This window comes from Bombus huntii, chromosome 12 (genome assembly GCF_024542735.1).
Source record: "Bombus huntii isolate Logan2020A chromosome 12, iyBomHunt1.1, whole genome shotgun sequence".
NCBI lineage: Eukaryota > Metazoa > Arthropoda > Insecta > Hymenoptera > Apidae > Bombus > Bombus huntii.
Genome location: NC_066249.1, coordinates 4,932,046 through 4,953,527, shown reverse-complemented (window position 1 = coordinate 4,953,527; position 21,482 = coordinate 4,932,046). Strand labels below are relative to the sequence as shown.

The 21,482-nt window shown below is 48.1% G+C and overlaps 2 protein-coding genes and 1 long non-coding RNA gene across 4 annotated transcripts in view; 2 read left to right on the top strand and 1 right to left on the bottom strand.

Annotated features, from left to right (window-relative positions):
- The window catches only part of LOC126871772 (uncharacterized), a 102,506-nt gene extending 94,899 nt beyond the window's left edge, over nt 1-7,607 (top strand). The window contains exon 4 of the mRNA XM_050630985.1: nt 7,469-7,607. The gene's annotated coding sequence lies outside the window, so the exon portion shown is untranslated. The remainder of the gene's footprint in view (nt 1-7,468) is intronic.
- The window catches only part of LOC126871696 (nephrin-like), a 253,004-nt gene that overhangs the window by 80,757 nt on the left and 150,765 nt on the right, over nt 1-21,482 (bottom strand). The window lies entirely within an intron of this gene.
- On the top strand, nt 7,623-19,491 carry LOC126871779 (uncharacterized). Its single transcript, XR_007691736.1, has 3 exons — nt 7,623-9,640; nt 10,654-11,038; nt 15,622-19,491. It is a non-coding gene; the product is annotated as an uncharacterized LOC126871779 (long non-coding RNA).

The window sequence follows — 21,482 nt, the reverse complement described above, 5'->3', positions numbered from 1 at the left end:
CCGCGGCTTTAACCTGAATTTCAAATACCACGTTCCTCTTTGCTCCTCTACGAGAAGTTTCATTTGCATTCGCGAGTTATCGGAAGATGGAAGGAATTCTTCACGACGAGTCGTCGCGTGTCGCGTCGTTCGACGGTGAAAAGTAGGAAACGCGTGACATCGATAAATTTGAAGGAAGAACGTCTCTTTTTTTCGTTATTGCGTCCGCTTGGAATTCGGGGCCACTGGTAGCAGAGGCGAAAAGAGCATTTCGTCGAGGCAGGAATGACGAGAACGTTTGTATACGATAACTCGTATCCCAACGATTGCTATTTGTTTTCACGTTCGTGCTGTCGGCGACAATGAGTCTCGTCGAAATGGAAGTTGGTTCCGGTGAATATTTCCGGAGCTGCGTGTACGTACACGTGTGTGCGCGGCCGCGTAGTCATGCCTACGGACGGTGCGACGAATTTCAGTAGAAATAACGACATGCAGTCAGACATATCGGAACGGGACGCGTAGTTGCGACTGACGCTATCGTGACGTACTACTGCCGGCCGAGTGCTCTCTGCGTTGATCCGCGTCACTGTTCTGCCCTCCTTTTTCTCTTTCTCTCACCTCTAGGCTCGCATCTTTTTCTTCTTCCCTCTTTTCTTATTCTCTTTCATTCCATTCGTTCCTGCTTCCTTTTTTCCACAGTCGCGTCTGCTTGTTGCGCCACGATCCACCGCAAAAGTAACGGCGGAAAAATGTCGAATGAAACTTTCCGAATATCTAATAGGCCGTTTAATCTGGAAAGAAGCGCGACCATCTCGACAAATTATTAATCCGAATATTGTAGCAAGTCACGAAATCGTCTGAACGAGGATGATTACCTCGAACGGTATGCTACGTACGCACTGTACGAACAAAGAACAGGAAGTTCGTGAGAGCGGCGACGGCAACTTGTTCATACGTCGAATCTGTGGCTTATGAGCTTTAAAGCACACGTTGAACGATTGCGAAGCGCACCGGCTCCTAAGCGCGTAATTAAGACGACCTGGTCTCGATTCCCGGCTAAAGTTTCACATTCGATGAATGTATCAGAAAGAGAGAGAGAGAGAGACATGTGTACGCACGAGGAGTGTGGCCCGACGCGTACGTAGGTGGATGCTAACATTAACAGGGGAATAACAATACACGAGTTCACCGAAGCTCTCACGCTGCGCGTACACACGATATCACGGCTTGCAATTGCGGTCTAACTATACTTGGAACCATCCTCCTGTTCCTCATCAATCCTCTTCTAGCTCCAATTTGCTATTCCGTAATAGCGACATATTTCGAGTTGAACGTTCGCGATACGAGCTACCCATTAAATAAAAACCCATCTTCTTCTGTAGATGCGAGCTCGTGAAAAGCAAAGCTCATAAATTGAATTCTGAACAAACTACTCTCTCTCTCTTTCTCTCGGCACGAGGCGCCGCCAGAAAGCACTGAAACGGCGGTAACGACGACGACGAAGACGACGAAGCCAGCTCGACAAATATGGAGTCATCCTTTGACGAGCGAGTCGATAAGAACACGCGCCGACAAAATTTCATCAGACAATCGCTCTTCCTCTTATTACAATATTTCGTCTCGCGTTTCTGCCTGCATCGTAGCGCGCACACTCCCTTCCATCAAGTTCCTCCGCTCCGTGTAATTTTAAAAGACTCCACGTTCAACGCGTCGACGTTGATGGTTACGCGACAGAAAAGATATCCCAAAGTAACATCGAACATAGTTGTACGACGTTCACGAGCGACGACGTAAAGAGCGGCGTTTCGGTCCGACACGTTCGATTTCCACTGTAGTTTCCTTGTCCTTATAGTCGTTCTTGTGGCCAGGTCAGTCCGGTAATAGCAGGTCGATAACGAAATTCAATATTTCCACGCTAATGACCAAGCACGGTGGCGATGGTAATGGTGGGCAATTCACCCGCATGGGGCCCGTGTTAATATTTAGGGTTACTGCCCGTGAACACGCCATCCGTGTGCAACACGCACTCTCCTTTCCGAACGCTCGCTAACATCTTCGAAATTATCGAGGTTCGTCGAGAGAAAAGTAAAGTTCCTTTCGTTGGGACACGGGAACGATTACGAACGAGTTCGACTTTAAATTCGACGAAGTTGTCGAAAACCACGGTCTAGTTAATATATCACCTTTTTTTTTACCGGCGCGGCGCTGACCCGGTACGTCACGGAGCTTTGTTTTCACGGCTAAACATTGTTATGCAGATAGGACCAGACGGCATTGTTGTTCGGGTAGACCTCAGCGCGCGACCATGAAGCTATTCTCATGATAATTTTCGAGGATTATTTTTCGTAATTTCTCATAGAATACGTTGAACATCCCCCTTGGCCGTTTTCTACAGACCCTTTAAAAAAACGAACATTCCATCCGCAAACTCATGCTCATTTTCTTTTTTATCTCCGCTCGGCATGTTCGTTTAATTTATTTACTACGAACTCCCTTATGTTGATTAGCATTTCGAATGACAATTCACGGGCAGAAAGGTAGCGCGAGAGATTTTAATAAAAATCAGGCTCGGCTAAGGTGACGAATACCAAGGATAAGAGAAATGCGCGTGAGTATTTTCCCTTCCTCTTTCGTTCTCTCCCTTCCCTCTCTGGTTAATTTAGCAGAAAAGCGAGCCGCTCGAATCCGTAATCGAATTTTCCAGGCGTTCTTCACGGATTAGACACGGCGTGCTAATAGCGGCTCGAGAGGCATTTGATTAACGCAAATAACGCCGCACCTGGCGCGTTGTTTTCTGAAGACTTTAAATTTCACACTGCTCTCCGACTGCTTGCGTCCCCTATACCCAGCAGGAGCCCTTTCAGCCATTCAAACCCTCTCGCAGGTTAAATGCTTGAAATTACTCGTTGGAAGCCGAGTGTTGGTATACAAGTACGACGCGTTGGTATATTAAAACCTATTTACATGCGGGTGGAGGAGGGTTGCTCGAACCAATCCACTTGAATTGTGTTGCGGGAGTTATATTCGCGTTTATCGCGTATCCCTCGTTCGCCACTATCTCACGCTCTCTTAACGAAAATCGTCACCTCGAATTCGCATCTTTCCGAGTATCTTACACGACGCACGATTCTAACGCGTATTTCGCCCGGTGAGAAACGGCCAGTCTCTATAATGAGACTTGGAAGAACAATCTCGTAAAGGGTGTGTTGGCGCCAGGAACGATTAACGAGATCGACGAGCTGATTTCTATCTGCAAACGAACGGCCGTGTTCCCGGCTGCTTCGCTAACGTAAAGGGACACAGCAGGTGTAGCGCGAAGACACGACGAACGATGGTGTAGCTCGCGTCAGCTTCGATTAAAGGGACCATGGCTTAATTCGGGAAGAGCGTAGCTACAGCACGGCCGATAACAGAGACGCTAAATTCGAGGATGTGCCTCCTCGACGCGTGCCATCGGCCGTTTACATCCAGCATTATCCTATTACCAGCGATGTGTCTTGCAGAGCGACGTCGCATGCTGCACTTACGTGCATAGATTGTCTGGTGTGACGAATTGGAAAAAAGCTTGCGACGACGCGATGCTGCGCCACGATGGCAGCCGTTCGGTTCTTCGGTGGAAACTGGCAGCTCGAGGACGACGAGGAGAAGTAAGAGGCTGAGACGCGAGTTACACGTGCAACGACAATACGAGGAAAGTTCTCGAGTTTGCCTCGAGCTCGATTAAAGGGGCCGTCTCGTAGATACGGTCGATGGAAGGCTAGAAGCGTGATAACAGAGACGTTTGACCGTGCTACGTTGCTCGTCGATCGATGCGCGCAACCGAATGCCTTTACGGTCCGTTCGCTGCGTTACACAAATTGTTGCAGTTACGCGCAACGTACGTAATGGGAAAACTCGCGCGCTACCTTACTGCATCCTCTTCGATGGATTTGTTCTTCTTTGGAATCGAGAGAAAAAGGCACCGTATTCGCGACAGACAGCGTATACGAATCGACTCGTTTAACAATTGTATTCTTCGTCAGAACCTTTTTACGATTACGAAACGTAATTGAGTTTCGTTGCGAACGAAGGATGCTCTATTCGCTTACGTATACACGGGTTGTTACACAGATCGGGCCACATAGATTTCACGATCCCCGCTTATTTGCATGCAAATGTAAAAATGCTGGCTGTGTTGTTGACTCGTTCTTACGCGAAGTTCGCCGTATAGCCGAGAGGGATAGTTGGCAAGAGTAAAGAGAAGGAAGGAAGGACGCGGCAAGGGGAAAATTCGACGCGCGGCTTTGCGATGGAAACGAAACAGGTGCACCGAGAACACACGGTAATGAGAATCGATAATGGCAGTCAAACGAAATCGCGCCTCCGACGAGATTCCACTTTCGGCTAGACAGAAGTCAAGCCGAACCATCGACCGGGATAGCGTTTCCACGGAAAGGATATAAATTGAACGACGATGCTCCCAACGAGATCGTTTTGATATCGTGATTCGTTTTTAGTACATCACTGGACAGTTCTGCAAGCTATAGGGATTTCGGTTTTTTGTAGCGGAAACGAGTAGCTACGCTCTCTGCTACAAAGCGACAGTTAGTTGGCTGAAGTAGACTAGCCGCTGGTCAATTTTCGTTCGTTTAACGCCCGTTAGTTGCAAACTATACGGGACTAAACACGGAGATGTAATTTTTAGAAGGAACGACGAGCTCTTACCTTTTACCATGGAAAATTTGATTCCACCGTGGACAAAGATAGACATTCGTAATTTACTTTTATTTGTAAATTCAAGCGTTCGAGATCGAACGGTTTCTAGTATTTCTAAACGAAAGAGAGGAACTCGCGGAGCTAAGCTTAGCGAGCGCACACGCGAAACGAGCGCTTCTATTTGTCCGATCATTAACGTGCAAACACAGTTTCTAGGTAATTCAAAGCTATTACCGTGTAAGTTTCATCGAAAAGGATCGATTGCAGGATATTTTTCCGGGACTGTTCGTCTCCACGTTTCCTCGGTACTATGTATCTCACGGGAACAAAAGTTGCACTATCGAGCGAGAGAAAACCGAGGCGGATGATATTCGAAATAAATTTAAACTTTTCTCGTAATTAAAACCGACCGTGCAAGGAAAGCGGATAGCAAAATACTTTGCTGCGTATCAAAGGGTGAAATGAATTTATTCCGACGACCGGTGCATCCGAGCAATTGGATTTCAGCATGGATTGATCGAGCTGCAAAACGAAAGCTGTTAGGCAAGAACGGAAACGTGCGCGTAAAAGTCGATGAAAATCGATGGAGCGGGGGGGGGGGGGGGTCAATCGAGAGACTACGGGATTAAAGAGAGCTTTTAAAAGCTCCACCCAGCTCGTCTCGCCCGTCAAGCCTTTTTACATTTTACTGTTTTACGCCGAATAATTCGGCCATAATGTAGTTTCATCGAGCATGCGAGGCGTAAGTGTGCGCGACATCCCTAGGAATCGAATATCACGGACAGCGTTTAAATTATTATGACGAATCGGGATTTGAAAGAGCGATTCGACAGGAACGACGAGTCGTTTTGGAGGATTTCACGTTCGATACGAGATACGACCAGTCGTCGAGGTTATCTTCGTTGCTCGATAAAGAAAGGTTAAAGCTCGATAGACGAACGAACGCGCACGGTATTCTTATCGCGGCTGGTCGATCGCGGAAAAGAATACACCGGGTACGAAACCGCGTGGGAGGAAGTTTTGACCGTCTACCAGCGGAACTATTCTCAGGAGGGAACAGAGAACGATATAAACGGTTTGCCTGGAGCGAGAGTTTTAAAGGAAAGCAAGTAGAAACCCGATCTACATTGTTCCCCTTTGAATCGAATCTTTCGCGAACGTAAGCCGCGCCGCGCGTTTCCTCTCGCTCGCGTATTTTACCAAGTGGAATCATTTTTGAAACTATCGAAACGAGATTGGCGCGATTGTACGCCGAATTCCAGCGTGTCGTGACTAATTCGCGTAAACCTTTCCAACTGATAACGAACCGAGAATGTATGTGCCGGACAGGGAGGATGGAAACACCGAGGCGTTCCTCGGTGTTGCAATATTCATCGTTGTCTTCCATTTTCGGGACAGAAGCTGCGTCACCGATAACGAGCATTGTGCGAGAGGACAGGAATCGAAAGCGACCTAGTCGTCGGGTCGGGGTGATGCGACAACTTTCTCGATTGTCGTATACGGTAGGTTGGTTCGGTCGCGAATTCAATACGGTCGGAGTAACGATAACGCGCGCGTACGATAACTCGACAAGGTCGACGGCGGTTCAATTCGAACAGTGCCGTTTGCCAGATGCGATCGCCTCGTACTCGTAGCTCGTACAATTTCGTTGGGAGAGATTAGACGAAAGAGACAAGGAGGGAAGGCGACGAGGATGGAACGTGGAGTTTCATACGACTCGCAAGCGCGCCACCTCGACTCGCGTTAATTGATTAGTCGGCTTCGAACTTGCGATTAACCAGTCGACCTTCCATCGTCGGATTTTCGATGCATGAAATTTATTAACACGGATCTCGTCTGGTTCGAGGCGAACGTAATATTCCGTAGACGCGACACGTCCACGTTCGACGTTCGTGAACGAACATTTGAAAAGAGGCGATCACGGAACGCCGGCTGGCCGGATCCCGCGCGATACTTTCGCAATACCTGGCTGTCGTTTCCCTCTCTTTTTCCAGCCGCCATCCTTTCAATCATCCTCCGAGCTGTCTTCCAGCCGTCTTTCCCTCTTTGTCATTCCGGCTTTATCGGCTGACACTCACCGGGTCCGATATCAAGCTCGTCGTCCGTCCCTCTGTCCTCCTCCGTTTATCTCGATCTCTCGGCCGTATTCTCGTTCGCCAGCCTCCCTCTCGCACCCTCTGATTTAGGTCGCAGCCAGCCCGCTAACTGATTGAGGGTGATTGACGCTCTGGCTGAATACCGGACAAGCCCAAAACCCATTATTTACTGCTCGGGCCTCGTACAACGTTATAATTGCCGGCAGCTATTCCGCCCTGCGCGCTCCCTCTTCCTCTCGATTCGATTTACCCCGCCCCAACCGGCCAATCCAACGAGTTGGCTTATCGTCCGGTACCTGCTAACTCGAACCCACCATGGAATTCTTGTTGCGATCGCCCGAACTTGCGCCCTAATTAAGCACACTATCCACGAATTTCATTGGTTTCCTGTTCCCCTAACGTGCGGAAATATCGAAAGCACGGCGTATCGGCGCTATCGCTGAAATTCCTTCTCCGACATACCGGTGTCTCTTTGTGCCATGTCGCTCAGCTTGAAAACCGTCGTCGCAACCGGTCGCGGACGACGACGAGCTTTACGAACCGAAGCGAATGCAATTTGAACAGCAGGTATCGCGTTTTCTTCGCGCCAGCATTCTCCGTCTAGAACCAGTTACGAATAATAGTTAGATTTCGCGATGCCGCTTCTCACGACCGCGTGCCAATCAACCGCTTCTGGGTATTATCTTTTTATTTTCTAGATCGTCGATGGATAAATCAAACTTTGGATTTCCATCGGCTTGGTTTTATCGGAACAGCCGGAGAAGGCAGGCGGGAAAGGAGAGACAGAAACGGTAACGCGGCCGAAGGAAAGTGGGCTCGAACGAAGTACGTCACGTCCGGCATACAGTTTACCTTGAGAAGGATCGATCTCGAAGGAGTTAAGTGGCTGCCGGTTCTTCCAAGAAGTATACCCATCGACTCCAGAGTAGGAATCACGTTCATGGCCGACCGTGCTCCATCGCGGCCTCTGTCATCTTAATCCCCGGGATCCTTTTTACACGGCTTTCTCATTCGCGTCCTCTGTGTACCCGCCACCTTGTGGACTTTGCTGCCCAGACCAAGACCCGGGACCACCTTCTCTCTTATCCGCTTGAATTACGGCGAGGCACGTCCGCCCCTAGTGGATGTCCTGCTTCAGGCTGGACCTCGTCCAGCTTTCACGGAAAAGGAACCTCCGTCGTCAAATGGCCGAACCGTATTAAAACGAATCTGACCTACGTGATGTTGGATCTTATTCCAACGTTAGAAAATCATCACACCGTCCTGCCGGATCGCTTTCGCAACTTTTATCGAATACCGCAGGATCGTCGAACGCGTCGCGTTGTCGTTCTCTTCGCTCTCTAGAAATCTTCCTCCAACTCGATACGTTTCGCGCAATCTGCTGTCGGACAGACGTCGCATTTTCGCCGTTCGCTCTTATACGACGAGAACGCTTCGCTGCATCGGACATCGTCGCTATAATCGTATCTATATAGCGTTCATCGACGAGGCGTCACGTATGACAAAGATGGTGTCGCAATCAGGTAGAATCGATCGGTCAGTCGATAAAAGCTCGAAGGATAGATATTGTCCGTGAAGATGGCAGACTGGCGGTGATCTTCGAGTAGACAATAAATGGTCAAGCGCTTTAGACACGTTTCCGTGAGCACGAACTATGGGGCCTTCCGATTGTACAGGCCAGCAAGGTTTCTCTTTATTCTTCGACCAAGGGGAAGGTCGATCGGCCCGATGCCGATCAACGAACAAAGCGTTTCTCCGTCGATCAAGCTCTTCCTTCTCCTTTTCTTCGTCGACGAGCGTATTCGTTGCTCCTTTTCCTTCTCTTCTTCGACAAGTATTCCTTCAGAAATACTCTCGTCGCGAACGTTTTCCAACGGACGGTACGCGCTAAGTAAATTGCATTTACGAAATTTTCTCGAAAGTATTTCGATTCGAACAAAATTCATGTTCGAAAGAGGTTTCGAGAATTATGTACGTGTTTCGGCACGCGTCGACTCGAACTACTTTATCGAGCGAAGCGTTCGTTTCGGGAATGTCTTCTTCCTGATTTCCATACCTTCTGTTTGCTCGTTTACTCGTCGAGGTAGACAAGGGCCACGGAAGCGTGCGCAACTTCTACGACATTTCTTTAAAATTCGTCGAGTGAGAAGCGTTGATTAAGCGACATTCGTTTTTCTCGTTTTTGTCTGTCCTCCTTTGCGTCTCTTTTCCCTTGGTTCCGGGCTTGTTAAGGTGCGACCTGTGTATTCGCTACGAGGTAACGTCTCTCAAAGGACTCCTTGGACTTGGCCGGTTCTTCACGATAACGAAATCGTTGTCGAAGTCTCTGAGATCCTACGTCTTCTAGAATCACCGAACAAACCTAATTCTTTCTCCTCTCTTCTCTCAACCTCTTCGAATCTACAGTTTCCTCGACGCGGACTATACCAGTACGAAATTTCGACAAAGTTTCGTCAAAACGTTCGCCCAGTTCTAAAGCAAGTAATTTCATAATTGCCTATTCCCGTCGTACCTGTTCGTACGTAATTCGTAATTCTCGTTCAGATCATCAAAACGTACGCGATATTCGTGATATCTTGGATTCGTTCGCTCGTAGGACACAATTATCACGGTACTTTGGTATTCTTCTCGCAGTTTCTTTCTTACAGCTTCCTAGATACATCTTATCTGCCAGGCCTGAAACTAGCTTGAAACTCGAGTGCCGGTTGGGAGAGATAGCAGCGAATTGTTTGGTCCCCCGAGTGAACTAGGATGTGTATAACGGTGGTTAGAAGTTGCCAGGATGCTTCCAAAACGTCGAGGCGGGGGAAAGCAGCAATTTCTGCTTCGACGTACCACGAAGAGAGCGGCTCGAAGTTGCGACTCGAATTGTAAGTCGAAACCTGCTACGATGCTGTTGGTACTTTGAAACTTCGTCGCCCCGGAGTAGATTCAACTATCCAAATTTCCCCAACAAAGAAATAATCAACGATTATGAGCCTGGGACACGTACGGCTTCAACTTTGCCTCTCTACCAAATTCACCGTCATGGCCGCTAGTTTGCCACCGTACAATTCGCCGTCGAATTAGCTACGTTTCAAGCAAACGTTTATCACGTCTGGTTTACCGCTCGTCTTGCCGCGATTAGCACGTTTCTCGAAAGATCGCAGCCCTTTCTAGCGGTAGCGCGAGTTTTCTCGAGTTCTTCGAATTTTATCATTCGCGTAAATATGGTAACGTATGAAAAAACGAACGACGAGATTCGACGAGATCGGCACTGTCCACTGTTCTGTTTCTCGTGCCCCGTTTCTACATCTTTAATCCGGCGTACCGCGTAGTTCGACGTCCGACCGTAAAACTCTCGTCGCCAGTTTCCGATTACGAGCGAGAAGACGTCCAATTTGTTTCTTCGTCTCGCCGCTCAAAGATATCGAACAACGAGGGGAAGTGTGTTACGAGAAGCGGTGTTAAGGAAATAGGGAAAGACAATCTGAACTTTCCAACTTCCCTCGAATTCCGAACGTATCCTGGCGTGATTCGACCCGCGCCTTTCGCGATTACTCGTTATTCCTTGCGAACTTACAAATTGATCACGTAAGATTGGATCGAACAGTCCCAGGAATAATAAGCGACCGCTTTGCTTTTCGTTACGCGTCTTCCCGTAATTGGCAGAGTGGGCAGAGTGGGTCGAAGCAATCGGAATAACACGGCGAGCTTCCAATAATGATTTCGAACAATGACTCGAACCTGCAGAAAATTTATGCGCGATTTATCAGGTCACGAGAACGGGAAATTTATTTCTAGACAACAGGCAAATTGCCAAAACAGTATCGCTGCAGCTTCGTAAATAATCCTGCTGTGGATTCCTGTTTTCAACCTTTCCAACCGTTGTTCTGATTTCCAGGAATGACCGATCCGGGACGTCGAGCGACTAGCTAGAAGTAGAAACGAAGAAGAAGCGAACGAGACATCCGTGATCCGTTGGACGAGAACGAACCGAGCTCTGGAGCCAGGGAAAACCTTATTATGCGTTTCCCCGGAACTCCCCGCTTTGCACGGATCTTGTAAAGTGGCGAGGGTCGCGTCAACCGAATAACCAGACCATAAACCACCAGAGGCCAAGGCAGAAGGACGGGTCGAGCGGCAGGCCGACTGCTAGAACCCGTTTACGTCACCCGTAAACCGGCATCCTGTGGATTTCGACGAGCAAATACACTCGTGGCTATGGTGCCTCGTAAACTCAGTCAAGACGTGAGCTGACGCACCGCTTTCCTGACGTTTCTCCAAAGGTGAATGCTCCTTACTTCTCCCTTTCCTTCTCCCTTTCCTTCTCCCTTTCCTTCTATCCTTCTCGTTGCTGACAGCAGCCGTTTTTTCAATAACATCGATGTACAAACCTGGTCGACTCCTTTCGCCTTGCTTTCTCGTCGCAGGTTTCTCAACAAGCAGAATCAGAGTTAACGAGAAACAAGTTAATTCAGTTGGAACGTTTCTGCACGAACGTCCTACGAATAGAGCGAGGCAAACTATAGACTATCATTTCGAACGGTAGAACACGAGCTACGGCCAGCTAATGACAGCTATTACCCATATGACAGTGATGTAGTAATGAAACCGCGATTGACGAATCTAATTGTAGTAATGCGTTTCATATTTTATCGAATGCATGCGGTATCGCGTATGAAATTTTGATTTCCAATAGTTGCCAGTGCAATTGCACGTTGTCGACGTTTCATTTTATGCGAAACCAGGGTATATCGTATATCATTGAAACCTACCAGAGGGCAAGGTTAAACGAGTGTAAGTAATGCAAAACGTTCGATTCGTACGATTTATCGATAAATTGATAAATTATTCATTCAGTTGCGTCATTACGTGTACGTGTATACACCGTTCCGATTTCTCGAAATACTCTTTTCGATAATGTCTCGCGTAAAACGAATTGTCTAGAAGAATCTTCATGTTTCAGAAGCTTATCTTTTTCCGCGAACCTTCTTCTATTTTCGAGCAGTGTCTTAGCTTTTCGTAGAACTGTACGCTTCGTAAATGACGTCCGTAACCGTACACTAAATAAATTAACCTATAAGCTAGCTAGCTAATATAGAAGTAGCTATTTGAAGAAATTATTCGGGTTTCGTTTCCATTGTGTCGTTTCTCAGCTTCTCGTTATTGATTTTACATGGAAAATAGTACTACCTATGCGAAACAGTTGGAATTTCTGTGAACTCTTTCACCGACGAAAATAACTCGAAAAAAGGCAGAGGAAAAGGAGCGGTAAGAGTCGAGAGAGGCGGATGGTGCTCGTTATTTCGTCCTTGCGAAGAATCTGCGAAGAACTCGAGCGACACGCGAAGTTGGTTAGCTCCGGTCCCGTTGTTATCAGCGAAAATTTTCTCCGGCGTAGCGTGCCCGTCCCCGCTATGTTTCCCGACCGAAAGTCACGGCGTATCGCGTCGCAAACGACGAACGAGAAGACAACCAGTTCAGTTGAAATTTACAGTGGAGAAAGTGATACGAATTTCCAAGCACGGCCAGCTAGTTAAGTGCTTCAAAGCGGCTGCTAATTATCGCCGTAACGACACGGATTGTATCGCTATCGCGGATTCAATTCGACACCGTCGTCACGCTCTTCTGGTAAATTGATACGATCTTCCTTCATCGATCGAGAACGTCGATGTTTGCGCTCTCCACCGATGATTACATAATATAGAGTTCTGCCGAGCCACGAGGATCAAAGTTCGTTCTTACTTTTTCCTCTATCGACGTGATTAAGTGAAAATACTCTGGCTCGTGCCAAGTAACCGTGAAATAACGACGCGCCTTATCTCCAGGTATACCTTTTTAATTGTAATTACTTAATAAGTCAGGGGTAATTTAAGAATGTGTCGTGAGGCGAGATCGCAATGAGATGCGAAGATTTGTTGTTGATTGTATCTAACGTTAGAGTGCGCGAGTTTGAATCGGAAGGTAACGAAAAACGCGAGTGCGGTTAACGTCGCAGTCAGTAAAGTCGCTCCGACGTTATCTTAAGCTCGTTCGTTCTCGAGTTATTCGATCCTGGAATTAATTGGTAATTGTTTAATTGGTTAAAACGTAGAAGCCACGATGGGAAACAAGGTTTATGGGAGTCGAGAGATTCCATAAAATCGGGTTGCAGTTTTCATCGTGACTGCGTCATGTAAAGTTCCGGCCGCTTAGGGAAGAACGAAACACAGACGGTATATTTACAGTAATAGTAGCGTGGCACGAGTTACTTCCGGACAGCAGTGGCGATGTAGTGGCCGGCGGGCACGGCGAGTATGGCAGGCATCGCGAGCGCACACACGTTTCGCGTGTGTGGCAGAGTTAAAGGCGGGCCTGCGACTACGAGAGGTGAAAGGGTTGGCAGAATCGAAAGGGAGTAAAAGAGCTGGAACGGTCGATTTAGAGGAAACACGCGTCCGGTGTCGCGTGCGACCGCGGATATCTGATACGAGCGAAACGCGAGCGTAATTCTCTTCGACGCTGTCGCGTTATTTATAAATCGTCCTGAACTGCCGCCGGTTATTATCACCGGCCGTTACAATTTTTCACTGGCACTCCCTGCTCCAAACGTCCGCTTAACTAATTACTATTAATTTAACGGGTCGGGCGTTCGTGCCCGTCGTAATTTCCATGCCGCGACAGCTACTGTTCGTGGATTTCGATTCCAGTTTCGAGCCTGGTGGACCCGAGTCCGCTCGGATACGCGTCACCGACAAAAAACAGGAAAACAGGACAAAAAAAAAAGAAGAAAAATAGATAAGGCAAAGTGCATGCTCGTTAAACGCGCGCGATACGCGGACGAGCTGCTCTTTTGATGCAGCTTCGCCACTTTGTTCGCGCTAACCAGTCATTACGCTCTCTCTTGCCTGGCTCCGGTTGAGAAAAATGCGCGACACCGGATGCATCCGTCTTCCCTCCTGCCTTCTTCCTCTCATTCGACCACCATCGGATTATTACACGCCCGTTAAATCGTTGGTCAAGAGTTGTTTCGACGGATGAGTTTTAATATTCCCCGAATGTTTCCTCTGTTTCGCCGATTCTTCTTTTTACCAAAAAAAAAAAAAAAAAAAGAAAAGAGAAAGAGAGGTAACGCATTCGCTTTTATTGCAGGCTATTCGGTAAATACCACCCTGAATCGAATCACGAGCGGGTATTTTTCTCTTCTCTCTTTCTTTTTTTCGTTCGTCTTTGAATTATGGGAGCAGCTGTGCAACAGCGTTCTACCGCGTCGTGGATTAGCATTGATACAGTTACAATTCGAATTCGTTGGTAATCCATTCACTTTGGCAGTGTTCGCGACGCGAACGTTTGCCAAGATCGGCCGGTCATCTCCTTTTAAACGAAAGACAGTTATTTCTGGTATCTATCCAATTAAATTTCCCATACTACATCAGCCAGGAAAGGATATCGTAAAGATAATTGAAAGACGAAATTAAAGGAAGGAAGCCGAATAAAATGGCGCGATTAGAGCGACGTATACGAAGTAATCCTGGCGAGCACGTAAAATCTGGTCATGACGTAAGCGGATTAAGGTATTAAGAGGTTGAAGTTAAGAAGCTACCGACTGATACGGCTCGTTCCGTCTTGTCAAATACCGCTTACCTTAATCATAGGATAGTCGACTCATTACTGACGTTTCGTGCCGGTACCGAGGACGACGACGACTGTCGGAAACGAAGGAACCACGTAGCCCGATAATAAGATTTCGCGTTGCGCTATCGAGCTAAACCGAGGCTCGAACAACAGCGAAACTACGAAACGCTGGCTGACGTTGACGTTCGTAGTGTAAACGAGAAATTGATTGATTAGGAAACTTTCTTATGCTAAGGAACGCTACCAATACTTGCGCTGGCGTTGGTCGCCTCAAAATCTCATTACGAGCCGATGTCGAGTTTAGCCAAACAGACCTGCCAGCTGGCAAATTCGTTTCACGGTCTTTCGAAAGATCCACGACAAAACGAAAGGTTAGCGGGTAGTTTAAGGGTTAATTAAGTTGTAGGAGAGATCTATCTTTGCTATTAGAACGCGAACGGGAACGTTTTACCGAGAGTAACGTGGAGACGGTGTTCGAACGGAATCGTCGCCGATCGTCCTAAGAAACACAAGGTGGTTTCTTTGAAGCAGAGCGATAACCCTCGGGAATAATATCAGATTCTCTCCACGCAACTGCTTCGGCTACTTTACGACGTTTCGCCGAGCAGCTTTTTAACGGCAGCCTAATTCGTTTCCGCGTTGCACTTTCGCAGCCATTGTATTTCTTGTTTGCGACGAGCACGTGGTTTTCCGTGGAAAAAAGTTTCGAAGAAAGTGGCGTTTCACGAGCTCGCGCGAGCCTTTATTTCCTCGTGCTCTTAGCTCTCGAGTGCGAGTAATCCTCCCCTATCTGCTGGCCCTGTGCCTCGTCTTACCTTGCCTTCGTTTCATGCTTTCTCCTCGCTCCCTGTCTCCATTTGCGTTGTTCGTTCGGTCTCTGACGCGTGACTCCGCACTCGTTTCCTGCGCGATCCTTTTTCAATTTCTTCTCGTACTCGCGTACAGAAAGGCGCGATCGAATTTACGCGCAACACGTACATTCGACGATTGTTTCCCCGAGCTTCTCTCCTCTCTCGGTTGGCTCTCTCGATCTCTTCGACTCGGCAGTGCCTGCGCCGTTTCTTTCACTGTTTTCAGCTCGTCGCGTTTCTTTATTCCGCCTCGGTCACATTTTCTCCCGTCCTCTTTACCCGTGCATTTTCTTGCATAGTCGGTGAACCGGGTCGAATACATACTTATGCGACGCGCGTGTTACATACGCGCGGTCTGTGATACCTTTTTAAATATATTATGTATGTGTGTACGTGGCTTTCAGGTGGAAACAGGCGAGACTACGCTACACACCAGGCCACACCGAATCACACAGCGTCAGGAAAAATACAGTCTCGCGCCGGTTGCTACGTTATTCTTCGCTTGTATTTAACTTAAATATCACGAACCCAGTGAATACGTTGAAACTCGCGCGACCCAGCTTTCAAATACTAATTCAAACGATCGCGATTCGACGCGGCTTTTTCCATTCATCCGGCAGAGCTGCGATATTTTTGCCCGCGATAGGGAGAGCAAGGGTGGTGGCGTGTCGCGTCGTTTTGCAGTTTGGATCCCGGCAGATTTATCAGCCGCGTCGCGCGACAAAGTATTTGCATACATTTCAAGTAATTACTGGCTGTATTTCAAAAAATTACGCTCGCTCGTTGATGGATAGAACTGTTGTCGCGCGGCGCTGTTTCAGAAAGTTTTTTCGGGTCGCAGCACGGCCACCAACTTCGCACTGTCGCTACCTTTCCCCGGGGAAACGACCATTTCGCGTTCCTGCTACAGTGTCGCGTGGTTATTTGACGAGAGAAAAGCGCGCGCGATCGCCACATAAAAATCTGGATGAATAAAAATTCGCCTGAAATCATTATCGGCCGTTACCATTAATAATCACGAGGCTCGTAACAACGTCCCACGGGATTTAGATCTATCGGTGAGTTTCACTCCGCGTTCCTCTTTTTCCTCTCCTCTCTCTCTCTCTGTCTCTCTCCTCTCGACGTTTCGTTGCCACGGTGATGCAACCTCGTTTAATTGCGAAACATTTCCGCCACAACACGAGCAGATGAATCAACGGCTCGTGGTCTCTATTTCTGTTTAATTACAAAATATTCGCGATATCAACTCTCGTCTCTGGCCATTCTCTGAAAAAGTCGCGATCCTGCGATTATATTGCTTTCTTTGTCCGGGAATCCGCGAAACCATATTTTCTCACGCAGTCCCTTGGAAGATGTCGCGAACCGAATTCATTGAGAGAGAGACGATTCACGGCGAATCTTTCTCTCTCGTAGCTATGTCCATATCGTTATCCACCGAACGTTGTTGGATTTCAATGGTTCGTGGCATCGTTAGCTTTCCAGATTCGTTTAATTTCAGGCGGTCGATCGCGTTGCTCCGTGTCGACCCGATCTAAAACTGTCGCGACGGATTTAGGAGTCACGCTAGGCGCTTCTGACAGGTGAAACTGGTTGAAGCAGCGCGAAAATTTTAGTTTAAGAACGTAGCGGCTAGAGAAAGCTCGAGAAAGTCTGAAGCATTAGCTGGAAGGAAGGTTACATCGCTAAAAGTACCGTTTCGCGTGAACGCGGCGATTAAAGAAGAACGAGGTTTATTCGCGCCTCTCGATTTACGAGCGACCGATAACGAACAGCCATTTTGTGGACTAAGTTGCTTCGTTAGCGGCTCGTTCGGCGGCTGTTGAAAACTACGTGGAAAGCGATCGCGCGTCCGACAAACTTACAGGCGAAAAAATAAAACTGCGATCGCGATATCGGCTTGCGAACTTTGATCGGATGCTCGCCATCGTCATCGTTTAACATGTCCGCGGCAGTTCTTCGACGAACTTTGCCGAGCGTTAAGCTGAAACTCCATTAGTACGAAACGGCCGTAAAACGACGTGCTGCTCTCTTTGCACGTGCGCAAGCTTTGCCGTGGGTTTTGCCGTTAAACAATACTCGAAAGATGAGAGGAGAAGTGGGAAATACGAAAAAAGCAGACAGAAGGAAAGAAAAATCGAGAAAAATAGCGGATGGTGAAAACACATAGGGGTTGAAGTGGATCGGAATTTGCAACTGTTTTCGAAGACTGCCAGGCGATTCGTAAATCAGAAATCGATAGCTCTTTCCTCGACGGTATCAATTTATTCGATTTCCCTCGGCCAGTTCCCATTTGCCATCGATTTGGCGAGCCGGCTCTCCGATCGGTCCGACTTATTTAACACCACACCCGTGCTGAATTTCCGGATCGCTTGGATTCCAATCGTTCCAATTAAAAATTCAAAGCGAATCGAATTCCACGAGGTAGGCAGTTTCGAATGGCGATTCGGACGATGTTCGGTGTGGCGCGGCGCCTCGTTTCTATTCTCGTTTCATTTGCAAGCATCGCGTTTTGATCTTCGAATGCCGAGAGACGAGAGGAGAAAGAGAAGGAGGAGGAGGAGGGGCGGTTGGCCAACGAGCTATCGTCGATCGTAACTCGCGGCGAGGCATCGTAGGACACGGGATCGGAAATATCGGTGTACGATATACACGCACCACGTCGATCTTCGCAGTTCACGGTACGACGTTACAATCGGCGGTACGCCAATGACCAACAAGTTTCTGATTGACGAGCCGCGACGTTTTCGAAAAGCGACCAGCTCCGAATCCTACGCGGGAATAGACAACTGTGGCGTTCCGCTAACAGGTGCTCCAGTTTGTAGGGACCGATTTAACCGGAAGCACGACAACGTTTCTGCATGCCAGCAACACCGCTCTACGAGCCATTGCGCGTTTGTTACACGTACACCAGCCTCGTTTCTGCCCGATGCAACCGCTCCGTTATTACTCTCTTGTCGGTAGACCGGTCGTTTATTGTTATTGGGTGCAGAAATTCGGACAACAGTCGGTCAACATCCCAAAGGAAAGCAGATTTCAGTTTATCGGTAACTGGGATTCTTGAGAACGATAACGCGAGGTTTGCCAGCGTGTGCGATTCACCGATCGTGTTCGCCAAGCATCGTAATTGAAATATTCAGGGCGAAATCGTGGCAGACGAGAAGCTCCGCTGATCGTTAGATAAACGGAGTCGTTTTATCGGAGAAACAGAAACGCGGCGTAAATCGGAGTAAATTCGTTCCGCTTCCCGGTGGCAAAATACCGTGTATCTCTGAATGGTTTTCCCCTTTGCCACCTATTTCACATTTTTGTTGGGAACATACGTAGGTATAAATAAACGAGCACGCTTTGATCGCGAACGATTGCAGGAAACCGAGCCAATCGGAATATCGGATGACAAGCATACCGCGGACACGGTGGAAACTCGCACGGTTGGATACGTTATGGATCGCAGAGGTTATTGCACGTTGTTCGAGAGTAAAGGGGCTGGCAGAGAGGGTGTGCTGTACAATTCGTAGGATAGTTAAGGGCACTGACGTAACTACTGCAGCTAATGAGGCATAAACAACCGGGGTGCTAGCTACTCGGCCCCGCGTCCTAACCACCATCCGAAAACCCCTACCTCTCCGTTTTACCTAACCAACTATCCCCGTCCATTTTAGTGGCCGTCTATAGTTTAGTCACTGTTCTCGTAAACTAATAATATCGGTGCGGCAGTACGGTCCTTTCGTGCGGCCAGCCTCGAATTTATCGTTTCCAACCTCGTACACTCTCCTGGTTTACCTACTGACAGATCTTTCGGTCGGATCATTCCGTCGAAACGCTCCCTTTTAACTCTTTCCACTTTTAACCGACTAACCGCGAGTCGGACCGGTTCACGGAACACCGTTTATTCTTCGTTTTCTCGTTAAAGCACAGCTACGTCTTCCCCTTTACCCCTGCCCCCTTCACCGAACGCTCCAACTTCCGGCAATACTTTTAGACCCTGGAATGGAAAGGTGTTCGATAACTGAATTATTCATAAGTCCCGGGCGGCGCGTTACAGCTTTTATTTAATTCGGAACAACTTAGATGCGTTTCGAACGCTTTCCAGCTATGTCACGGTATCGTTTGCCAGCAACCGCGATTCCTCACGAGGTATTGCAATGCCCGATGCGTATTTCAACTTGAACCGTAAAATCGGCCGCTTTTTCCTCTCTTTGTTTCTTGCCCGTTTCAACGAATCACGATCTGCCTGGAATTCTAATCGCATGCGACACGCAACAAGTTCGCGTGAATGAACGGTCAGCGGCGAGCTTTCGCCGATTCGTGCGCCGCTGATAATTCAAAGGGAATACGCCTAGGGGAAAAGACGATGTCGGGATGCAAATTAATATTTATACAAAGTTGCTAATCGCAACGTGCGCGTCACGATTTTACCGCCGGTGTACGAAGCACGGACTAGGCGTTGACTCGCACTACTGGCGCCCCATCTGGTCGCCCTGCCATAAAACAGGTCGAACGGGGGGTTGCGAACGCGGCGCGTATATAAACGAACGAAAGATAAATTTGTTCGCCCGGTGACGTTCCTTTCGGCAATTAAGAGGCGAGCCAGACAAATTGCCGACCTGTCGTAAAACGTCCCCCCGAATTTTCTCGAAAGCCGCCGGTGCTTCGTGGAGCAGACACGACCAGCGTACCGATTCTCATACCAACTACGGACGACTTTCCCAACGACGACGACGACGACGACGGGCGCCATTCGTTGAAAGAGATCTCTTGAAGGACTTTTACTTCTTCCCGGCTAGAGGAGCGTCGACTAACCCGATAAGCTCTCTTCGTCCACGTAGCGATAATTACGTAGCATCAGCGAGCTATTCGAGCTCTGTTTACTCCGAGGAAAACGCGGGAAAGTGGGGACAACTGGAAGACCGAGGTGGGTCAGGGTGGAAGGAGGGAACTACCCCGAAAAAAGAAGAAGAGCTAGCCAGATAGTGAACGAGAGAGAGAAAGAGAGTGAGAGGGGGAAAGGGGAGAAGGGAGAGAAAGAGGGAAGGACCGGTGTAATTCTAACGGGTTTAAGAGAGTCGTTTTTAAAGCTCGTCGACCGAGAGAATCGGTGGGTGTAGAGAAAGGCGGAACAGAGACAAAAAATAGGGAAACGGAAGAAAAAGGGAAAGAAAAGGGAACGCGAGTGCAAAGAAAAGAGAAGAGAAGCGAAGTAGGAGAGGTGGGAGCATCGGAGCGAGAAAGGCAGCTCGTTGCGAAAGGATGAAACGTGGAATACGAGAGAAAGAGAATGGACCATCTATGGAACTGCAGGGAACATCAGGCGGACGTACTTCTTTGCGTTTCAAAATAATTTCGTTAAACGCCCTTGGGGGAAACGTTTCCGTTGTTTAAGCGTACAACGGTTCGTTTCGTCGCTGAAAACGCTTCGTGGCTATGCTCATGCGTCACCGACAAAGGCGATACGTAGTTTGCAGAATGATTCCGGAACGTTGCCTTGGTGCTCCGCTGCACCAAGGAATTTATCGACGTTTACATGTTCGTTAACCCAAAAACCTCCTTTTCCTTTCCCGATATACGTACATCCTTTCGAGCCCCCCTGAGAACCGGTTTGCCAATCGACCGTTTTATAATTTGCATCGGCTAATCCCAGTTCAACGACCATCTTTCGAATCTAAATTCTTCTTTCGCACGGAACGGTTTCTTTTATACGCCAGTTCGAGCAGGGTAAAGCCGTTCGTAATTGCTCGTTTCGAGTTCCGAACGCAGAAACGACGTCCGATCTGTGTCGGTCGAAGTTACACAATACCACGTTTAACCAGAGAAACGGAAAATAAAGAAAAACGAGAGAAGTGGAACCGGTGGTAATAGGAAGGGGAACGAGTAATCGAAGAAACCAGAAGAGTCTGAGTTTCCAACGAAATCCGAGCCAAGTCGACAGCTGTTTCTTTCGACGCTTGCTAGACGGAAAGTCGATTTCGGTTATTTAGCCAATTACTATGCGATAATAAGTTCCAAGATCACGTTTTTTTCTCCACATGTTCGCGTCGAGCAATTCGTTGCCGACAATTAATCTATCGAACGGCCGACGACCGATTCCTCGTCGATGCTTTAACGCTTTCGGTAGCTTCATCTCGATGCTGTATTTCTCACTGTGATCGGACAACTCGGTCGATAATCATCTCCGTAGAATTTCATTAGTCGTCACTGAGCATTTTCCACGTGCTCGACGTTCGTGTATTCCAAACGGAAATCGGCGATATTCCACGTCGTCGAATCG